This window comes from Pseudophryne corroboree, chromosome 6, assembly GCF_028390025.1.
Source record: "Pseudophryne corroboree isolate aPseCor3 chromosome 6, aPseCor3.hap2, whole genome shotgun sequence".
Taxonomy (NCBI): Eukaryota; Metazoa; Chordata; class Amphibia; order Anura; family Myobatrachidae; genus Pseudophryne; species Pseudophryne corroboree.
The window spans coordinates 160,738,022-160,747,112 of NC_086449.1; the positions used below are offsets into that span (position 1 = coordinate 160,738,022).

General features: G+C 39.6%; 1 long non-coding RNA gene across 1 annotated transcript; it reads right to left on the bottom strand.

Moving 5' to 3' along the window:
* Positions 1-833: 833 nt before the first annotated feature.
* On the bottom strand, positions 834-6,191 carry LOC134935087 (uncharacterized). The gene is made up of 3 exons (XR_010179895.1): positions 6,086-6,191; positions 5,627-5,803; positions 834-1,276 (listed from the first exon to the last, which is right to left on the bottom strand). It is a non-coding gene; the product is annotated as an uncharacterized LOC134935087 (long non-coding RNA).
* Between the last annotated feature and the right edge of the window lie 2,900 nt (positions 6,192-9,091).

The following is a 9,091-nucleotide window of genomic DNA, read 5'->3' on the forward strand; positions in this document are numbered from 1 at the left end:
TATGGCATTTTGGATAGATGCACAAATGTACAGAACTGAATCAGCGGGAAGATGCTGGAAGATTCGACAGGAGATTCTGGGAACTGAAGACAATGCATCACACGGCAGACGACAAAGACAACTGGCACAACTTGGAGGAGCAGCAGCCATGTTTCAGACTCCATCTTGCCCCTGAGGCGTGTTACACAAGGCTGCCTTTCTCACAGACAAGACCACTGACCGGTGCTGAGGATTCTTTTATAATATATTATACTATGCATTATCCAGTCACATTATTATAACCACCTCCTACATCTGACGTCAGCAGCGCAAAGCCCATGAAGTACGTCACGTGTCATGCGCTGGCTTGGTGGGTATATAAGGTGTGCGATAGGCCATCTGCACACTTACCACTCGTTGCTGTCATGGGTAAAAGGGGCGATTGATGCGAGTTGCAAAAATAGATGATCATCAACTTTCGGGCCAAGGGTGGCAGTATTTCTGAAACAGCGCAGTATGTAAACTGTTCGTGTGCTGCTGTGGTGAAGGCGTATCGTGAACGGACAAATGGCACCAATGTGAATAGCAGTGGAAACTGTGGAGCACCACGTGCCATTGATGTGAGAGGTGAACGTCAGCTATGAAGGTGCGGAGGGCTGACAGACATGCTACAGTGGAGCAGTTCACTGTCAGAATGAACCTGGGGAGTTACCAGACATGTGTCTAAAATGACAGCTCAGCTCATCTAGCTGCTGTCCGTGCTGCACGTGGCGGCTATTAGCTGGTGGTCAGAATAACATAACTTGACCGTGTATATAATAGTTTAATAGAGGCTTGCTTTCTTTTGAGAGAAGATATTTAATAATGTATTAGATTCACGTTTATACTCAAAATGTCAATTAGTGTACACTAGACACTTGCACTGCTTCTGGGAATGCTCCAACAGAAACGCTGATAGGAGCATTTTGAAATCACCTCCATATATATTGTTTTCCGAATAATTACTACCGGTAATTACAATCTTAATTTAGAAAAATACTTTTCAGAAATGATTACATAAGGACTAATTCTGAAATGTAATTTCCCATTTTACAGCTGACTGCGCATGTGTCTAAATTGCAAATTGCATGCGCCGCACAACGTGTCCAAGGTCACTACTAGGCGCGTGTGTGCCACATCTTGTGCAAATAGAGACCAGTGTGAAGTAGGCATTTCTGGACGGCGAGTATAAAGACGCACATGTTCATGCGTGTACATCTCCGTTCAATCTTGAGTCGTGCGGATGGAGAAGGGACTTCTGTTTGACAGTATCGCATCCCCCATAGAAAAAAAATAAAGAAAAATTATAACAAACAGCACTTTAGGAATAGGTCATTTAATACTGCACATAAAATAAACACAGTCACAATAAATTTAATATAATTACTACGGCCGGTATCTTTCTTTAAAATATACACATTATAACAACATATTTTCCATATAATTAAATATTTATCCACTGTTAAACTAATTTCTCAGTGCTGCTAAGCTCAGTGTGGTTACAAAATATTAAATCCACCGGTGTTCTATTGTTGGCTAAACGTAATTTGCATAAAGCATTCAAGCAACAGAGGTAACCGTAGCAGTTAAGAATTTAACACAGTTATCCTTTAGTAGAAAGTAACAATTTTCCTTGGTGCTTATGCTGCAGATAGCAGAATACAATGTTGCAATCTTTATATAGACACAGTTCAGGCGCCGCAAAAACTGTATTAGTATAGCCAGAATGGAAAGCAACAGTAGCATGAAAAGTGGATTTGTTAGTAATAGATTCACAAAATAAGGGTGATCTGATTACCTTAAGATTTCTACTAAGCCTGGCCAGGCAATATACATTTGCAGGTATGGTAGTGTGGTTCCCACCGCCTCCCGTTTCCCACACAGATATTGCTCCCGACTGCTGGTGCTCACCGATATTTGCAGTCCTTTCCAGAGTCCACTCTGTGGGTAATGTATCCTACGAATGGTTAGTCCGGCCAGTGTGTGCACTCACTTGTAACTTTGTAGCTTAACGCGTTTCCCCACTTCCTCTCGTTGTCAGCGGCTTCCTCAGAAGTCATGGGGGTCTATTCATGAAGCAGTGAAACGTGTGGAGAAGTGAGCCAGTGAAGAAATTGCCCATGGCAACCAATCAGCTGATCTGTTTAATTTTATAGTATACAAATTATAAATGTTACTTCAATGCTGATTTGTTGCCATGGGCAACTTCTCTCCACTGGCTTACCTCTCCACACTTTTCACTGCTTCATGAATACACCCCATAGTGTGGTGAGCTGCTATCCTCGATTAAATACTGTTTGCTTAGCTTATGTGCATGTGCATTGCGACTTATCCAAACCTCATTTTCATTTGGAATGCAAGCACAGGCACAGTTATAATTTCTATAAGGCTCACGGCTTTTCGAGCATTCTAAGCCTTGTTTATAGGTTCAATAATAGTGTACAGTAAAGCCTCATAGTGATAGCTTGGTAAGCACAGCAGCACTTTTATCATATCATTGGCATTAACCATATATCTTATACACTACTACAATAGATATATAGAATCATGTTATTTATAAAACTATACATATCTGTAATATATACAAAAAAAGTACAAGATAAAAATGTATAAAATAAAATGTATGTCATCGTTATAGTTTTATTATTTGTTTTATAGTTAGACCTTTTTCTTCTCACAAAAACAATAGTAGTTATTTATTTATTTACCACATTATTATTATTATTGGTTTGAAAAGGAGAAATCAAGTATTTGTATAAATTTGTATTTTTATTTTGTAGTCATTTATATAGACAAAACGTGTATTTGTCATTACCTCTATATATACTACACAGCTGTAAATTAGACTATTTGAGCAGGTCAAAAGTCATAGAAAACGTTTACCATATCACATTTTGCCGTATTGACTACATATTCTTACGCTTTAACAATAGGTATCCATTATATCACATATTTTTAGATACATATTTCTAAATTTAACTTATTGTTTATAATTTTATTTCCATTTGATATTATTCTTGACGTTTGTTTGTCCATACACGGTTATTAGGAGAGGCCTCTGATATACAGAGGGAATCATCTAGAGCCAAACGTATCATTTTTATTGATCAAACTATTTGTCTACACTTATTTCCAATCATAGTTTCTCAATACAAAATATAGATGTACATGTGTGTATTTTACCTTATCATTGTAACCTGTGTCTGAGGCCTTCCGTATGGTGGTCCAGAGGGACCTCTAGTTCCATCTCTAGGAATTAATAAGCACAGATCTTGCAGCAAGATATCAAATATCCACATTCTCATAACAGGATCTGATAACAGTAGGCATGATTTCTATCTTGAAGCAATAAATTTGACATTAGTCCATTATACCAAATTGAGCAGCAATCCCACCATCCTATATCAAAGGAATTTAAAAAACCTGTTGGAGTAAGCCCTTGCTGGGGATGCGATATCCAAGGACACTTTATCCTTTTTATATAATTTACAGCCAGTGGTCCCTACCTTTTATTATTTGCCTAAAGTTCACATTCCCATCTTCTTGGGCGCCACATTATTTCAGGTGTAGGTTCCCTCACTAACAATTTATCATCATTTGTTGATTATTATTTGCAATCACATTGAGAACCTAAAATCCTATATTAAAGACACTAAACATTTTTTAAACCTGATTAACAAGGTAAAATGGAAAGAAGGATATATGTTACTAACATGTGATGTTGAGGCCTTGTATTCTAACATCCCCTGTGGTTGGGCATAAAAGTAATAGAGCAGTCTAAAAAATTATAAAAACAGTGACGTCACAGCCTGCACCCGAGCATGCAGCTCAGCCAGACACTGATGGGTTGAGCTGCATGTCAGCTCAATACGGATGATCAATGAACGGCATGCGGGAGCACACATCGTTCATCGGTCACCAATATTTCCCCCATACACAATGGACGATATAAGCCTAAAAATAAATAACGACATTTATGTCGTTATCATTTATTTTTTAGGCTAAAATCGCCTAGTGACTGGTTACCAGAAAGACCAACTGGCTATCATAGATGTGGAAATTTAGTTTGATTAACATGCTCCCTAGCTCCAAGAGAAACAACAGAATTTATATCACACACAACAGGATCAATATTTGAGATTAGGAATTTCTGACCTGTAAATCCTCGTTATTTATGTGATCAGCTGTGGCTGTGGTCTAAACTATGTTGGACAGAACAATGCAGTGTTTACACATCAGATATATGGAACATCGACATAACATATTGGGTGGTATAAAGACACAGCCTCTTTCAAAACATATTATATAGTGTCAAAAACAGAGCTTGAAGAATATATCTATAAGAGCCATAGAACAAATTAAGGCCACAAAAAGAGGAGGTTTGGAAGGACCTGCAGACAAGAGGCCTACTGGATCTGTCATCTGGAATCTCTCATTCCTAAAGGACATGATAGAGCTAAATAACATCTGAACAGATGTATCCTTTCTTGATAATGCTTGAAGATTTGTTTGGACTAATATCAAATTTATTGCTCCAAGATAGAATTCATGCCTACTGTTATCGGATCCTGTTATGAGAACGTGGCTATTTGATATCTTGCTGCAAGATCTGTGCTGAATAATTCCACGAGGTGGAACTAGAGGTCCCTCTGGACCACCATACGGATGGCCTCAGACACAGATTACAATGATAAGGTAAAATACACACATGTAGATCTATATTTTGTATTGAGACACCATGCTTTGAAATAAGTGTAGACAAATAGTTTGATCAATAAAAATTATACGTTTGGCTCTAGATGATTCCCTCCGTATATCATAGGCCTCTCTGAATCACCATGTGGGGAGACACAAACATCAAGAATAATATCAAATGGAAACAAAAAATAGAAACAATAAGTTGAATTTACAAAAATGTATACAAATATATGTGATATGATGGATACCTGTTGTTAAAGCTTAAGAATATGTAGTCAACACATGTCGGCAAAATAATATGATAAGCGTTTTCTATGACTTCTGACCTGCTCAAATAGTGTCATTTAAAGCTATGTAGTATATATAGAGTTAATGACAAATACACGTTTTGTCTATATAAGTGCCTACAAACGAAAAATAAAAATTTATACAAATACTTGATTTCTCCTTTTCATAACAATAATAATAATTAATGTGGTAAATAAATAAATAAATAAATAAATAGATAAGTAATATTGTTTTGTGTGAGAAGAAACAAAATTATAATGGTGATATAAATTTTATGTTATGCACTTTTATCTTATACATAGTTTTTATATACAGTAGATGATATATGTATATTTTTTATAAATAACATGATTTTATATATATGTATATATATATATATATATATATATATATATACAGTGGGGATTGAAAGTTTGGGCACCCCAGGCAAAAATTCATTTTAATGTGCAATAAGAAGCCAAGGAAAGATGGATAAATCTCCAAAAGGCATCAAATTACAGATTAGACATTCTTATAACATGTCAAAAAAAGTTTGATTTTATTTCCATCATTTACACTTTCAACAGAACAGAAAACAAAAAATAGCGTCTGCAAAAGTTTTGGCACCCTGCTTAGTTAATACCTTGTACTGCCCCCTTTGGACAGCTGAGACCTGGCAGTGTCATGGATTGTTCTCAATCATCGTCTGGAAAGACCAGGTGATGTCAATCTCAAAGGTTTTAAAAGCCCAGACTCATCTGACCTTGCTCCAACAATCAGCACCATGGGTTCCTCTAAGCAGTTGTGTAGAACACTGAAACTGAGAATAGTTGACGCTCACAAAGAAGGAGAAGGCTATAAGAAGATAGCAAAGCGTTATCAGATGCCCATATTCTCTGTTTGGAATGTAATTAAGAAATGGCAGTTATCAGGAACAGTGGAAGTTAAAGCAAGATCTGGAAGACCAAGAAAAATATCAGACAGAACAGCTCGCAGGATTGTGAGAAAAGCAAGTCAAAATCCACGTTTGACTGCACGATCCCTCCAGGAAGATCTGGCAGACACTGGAGTTGTGGTACACTATTCCACTATAAAGAGATACCTGTACAAATATGGTCTTCATGGAAAAGTCATCAGAAGAAAACCTCTTCTACGTCCTCACCACAAAAATCAGCGTTTGAAGTTTGCAAATGAACATATAGACAAGCCTGATGCATTTTGTAATAAAGTTCTGTGGGCCGATGAGGTTAAAATATAACTTTTTGGCCGCAAAGAGCAAAGGTATGTTTGGAGAAGGAAGGGCACAGAATTTAATGAAAAGAACCTCTGTCCAACTGTTAAGCATGGGGGTGGATCAATCATGCTTTGGGGTTTTATTGCAGCCAGTGGCACAGGGAACATTTCACGAGTAGAAGGAAAAATGGATTCAATAAGATTCCAGCAAATTTTGGATGCTAACTTGATGCCATCTGTGAAAAAGCTGAAGTTAAAGAGAGGCTGGCTTCTACAAATGGATAATGATCCTAAACACACCTCAAAATCCACGGTGGATTACATCAAGAGGTGTAAACTCAAGGTTTTGCCATGGCCTTCACAATCTCCTGACCTCAACATAATTGAAAATCTATGGATAGATCTTAAAAGAGCAGTGCGTCACAGACAGCCCAGGAATCTCAAAGAACTGGAAGACTTTTGTAAGGAAGAATGGGCGAAGATACCTCAAACAAGAATTGAAAGACGCTTGGCTGGCTACAAAAAACGTTTACAAGCTGTGATACTTGCCAAAGGGGGCAGTACAAGGTATTAACTCTGCAGGGTGCCCAAACTTTTGCAGACTTTTGAAAGTGTAAATGATGGAAATAAAATCAAACTTTTTTTGACATGTTATAAGAATGTCTAATCTGTAATTTGATGCCTTTTTGAGATTTTTCCATCTTTCCTTGGCTTCTTTTTGCACATTAAAATGAATTTTTGCCTGGGGTGCCCAAACTTTCAATCCCCACTGTATAATAGGATTTTAGTACCTACCGGTAAATCCTTTTCTCTTAGTCCGTAGAGGATGCTGGGGACTCCAAAAGGACCATGGGGGTATAGACGGATCCGCAGGAGCTTGGGCACACTATAAAGACTTAAACTGGGTGTGAACTGGCTCCTCCCTCTATGCCCCTCCTCCAGACCTCAGTTAGAAACTGTGCCCAGGAGAGATGGACATTTCGAGGAAAGAATTTATAAACACGGTGAGTGTCATACCAGCTCACACCACGAACATACCGCAGAACGTGGCATTCAATAGAAAACCAGCCTACGGCATGAAAAAGACCCAGCCACATGCTGAGAGAATATGTAACACAACCTGTGTGCCAATCCAACCAATAATAAGACACCGCATGCCATAGCATGAACCTCGCCAGCAACAGTCTGACAGAGAAGAAACACCACTAAAGTGTAACCAAAAGCAATAATTGCAGACACAGTACGCACTGGGACGGGCGCCCAGCATCCTCTACGGACTAAGAGAAAAGGATTTACCGGTAGGTACCAAAATCCTTTTTTCTCATACGTCCTAGAGGATGCTGGGGACTCCAAAAGGACCATGGGGTCAATACCAAAGCTCCAGAACGGGCGGGAGAGTGCGGACGACTCTGCAGCACTGATTGAGCAAACAAAAGGTCCCCCTTAAGCAGGGCATCAAACGTGTAGATCATAGCAAAAGCGTTTGAACCCGACCAAGTATCCACTCGGCAAAGTTGAACCGCCGAGACTCCTCAGGCATCCGCCCAAGAAGAGCCCATCTTCCCAGTATAATGGGCCTCCACCGACTTCTGTGACAACAATCCATCCGTAGAACGAACATGCCAAATATCATCACAGATCCAGCGAGTAACCGACTGCATAACACAGTCACCCACCCCATGCTGGGAACATACCAGACAACAGAGCTCCTGTTTCTCCAATCAGAGCCAAACTGGCGACCTAAATATTCAAATCCCTGGCTACATTGAGAGAATTTGAATCAGCTAATGCCTAAGAAACCACCGGCATCAAAATAGGCCAATTTCTGCGAAACCCAGAAACCACTCTTGGCAGAACTACTAACCGAGTTCTCAATTCCTCTCTATCCACATGAAAGATCAAACAAAGCTCTTGTGAGACAAAACCACCACTTCCGACACCCGCCTTGCGGATGTCAAAGCCAAGAGCATGACCACTTTCCAAGAAAGAAATGTTTTTTAAAAAGAAATTATTAGGCCACACTGCACTGAAATGTAGCCCAACTTTAGGCTTGCATCCACACCGGTTTGTAAAGTATGGATAAGAACGACCTAGCTGAATGTCTTCCATAGGAGCCTTCCTGGATACACACCAAAACCCATAGTTACGCCAACTACGGTGGTAAAGCTTAGCCGTTACTTCTTTCTTAGCCTGAAGAATTGAGGAAATGACTTCACTGGGAACACCCTTTCGGCTTAGGATATGGGATTCAACCGCCACGACGTCAGACGCAGCCGCGGTAAGTCTTGAAACACGCCCTGATCTTGTTGCAACAGATCCTCACATAGAGGAAGAGGGCAGGAATCTTCTATGAGTAAATCATGAAAAACTGGATAGCAAACCCTCCTTGGCTAGACCGGATCCAAGAGGATCGTGACTAAAACACCCACGGTGTCACGAGGTTGTCCACTGCAACAGCTTGAGCGTCCCATGACCTGGAACAATATCCCTGAGGCCTTTCATTGAGGAGAGACGTCAACCTATCCAATGCAACAATCCTCAAAGACTTGTCACGTCTGGGAAAACTTCTCGATGATGACTGAATTTCTCCCGGATGGAGATCGCGTAAGCAGAGGAAATCCATTTTTCCATCGTTCCCCTCCGGAACGAAGACCGCTAATACAGCGTTTACCAGACTCTCCACCCAACGGCAAACTTGTGCATCTTCTGCCATTGCCGCATTGCTCCTTGTTTCGCCATAGCGATTTACTTACGCCACTGCTGACAAGCCGTCTAGCAGAACTAGCACGGGCAGAACATGAAGAATACGTTTGTCGAAACTAACTCTTAATTCAAGAAAGTTTATAGCAGACAAGCTTTCCAACTTGACCTTATC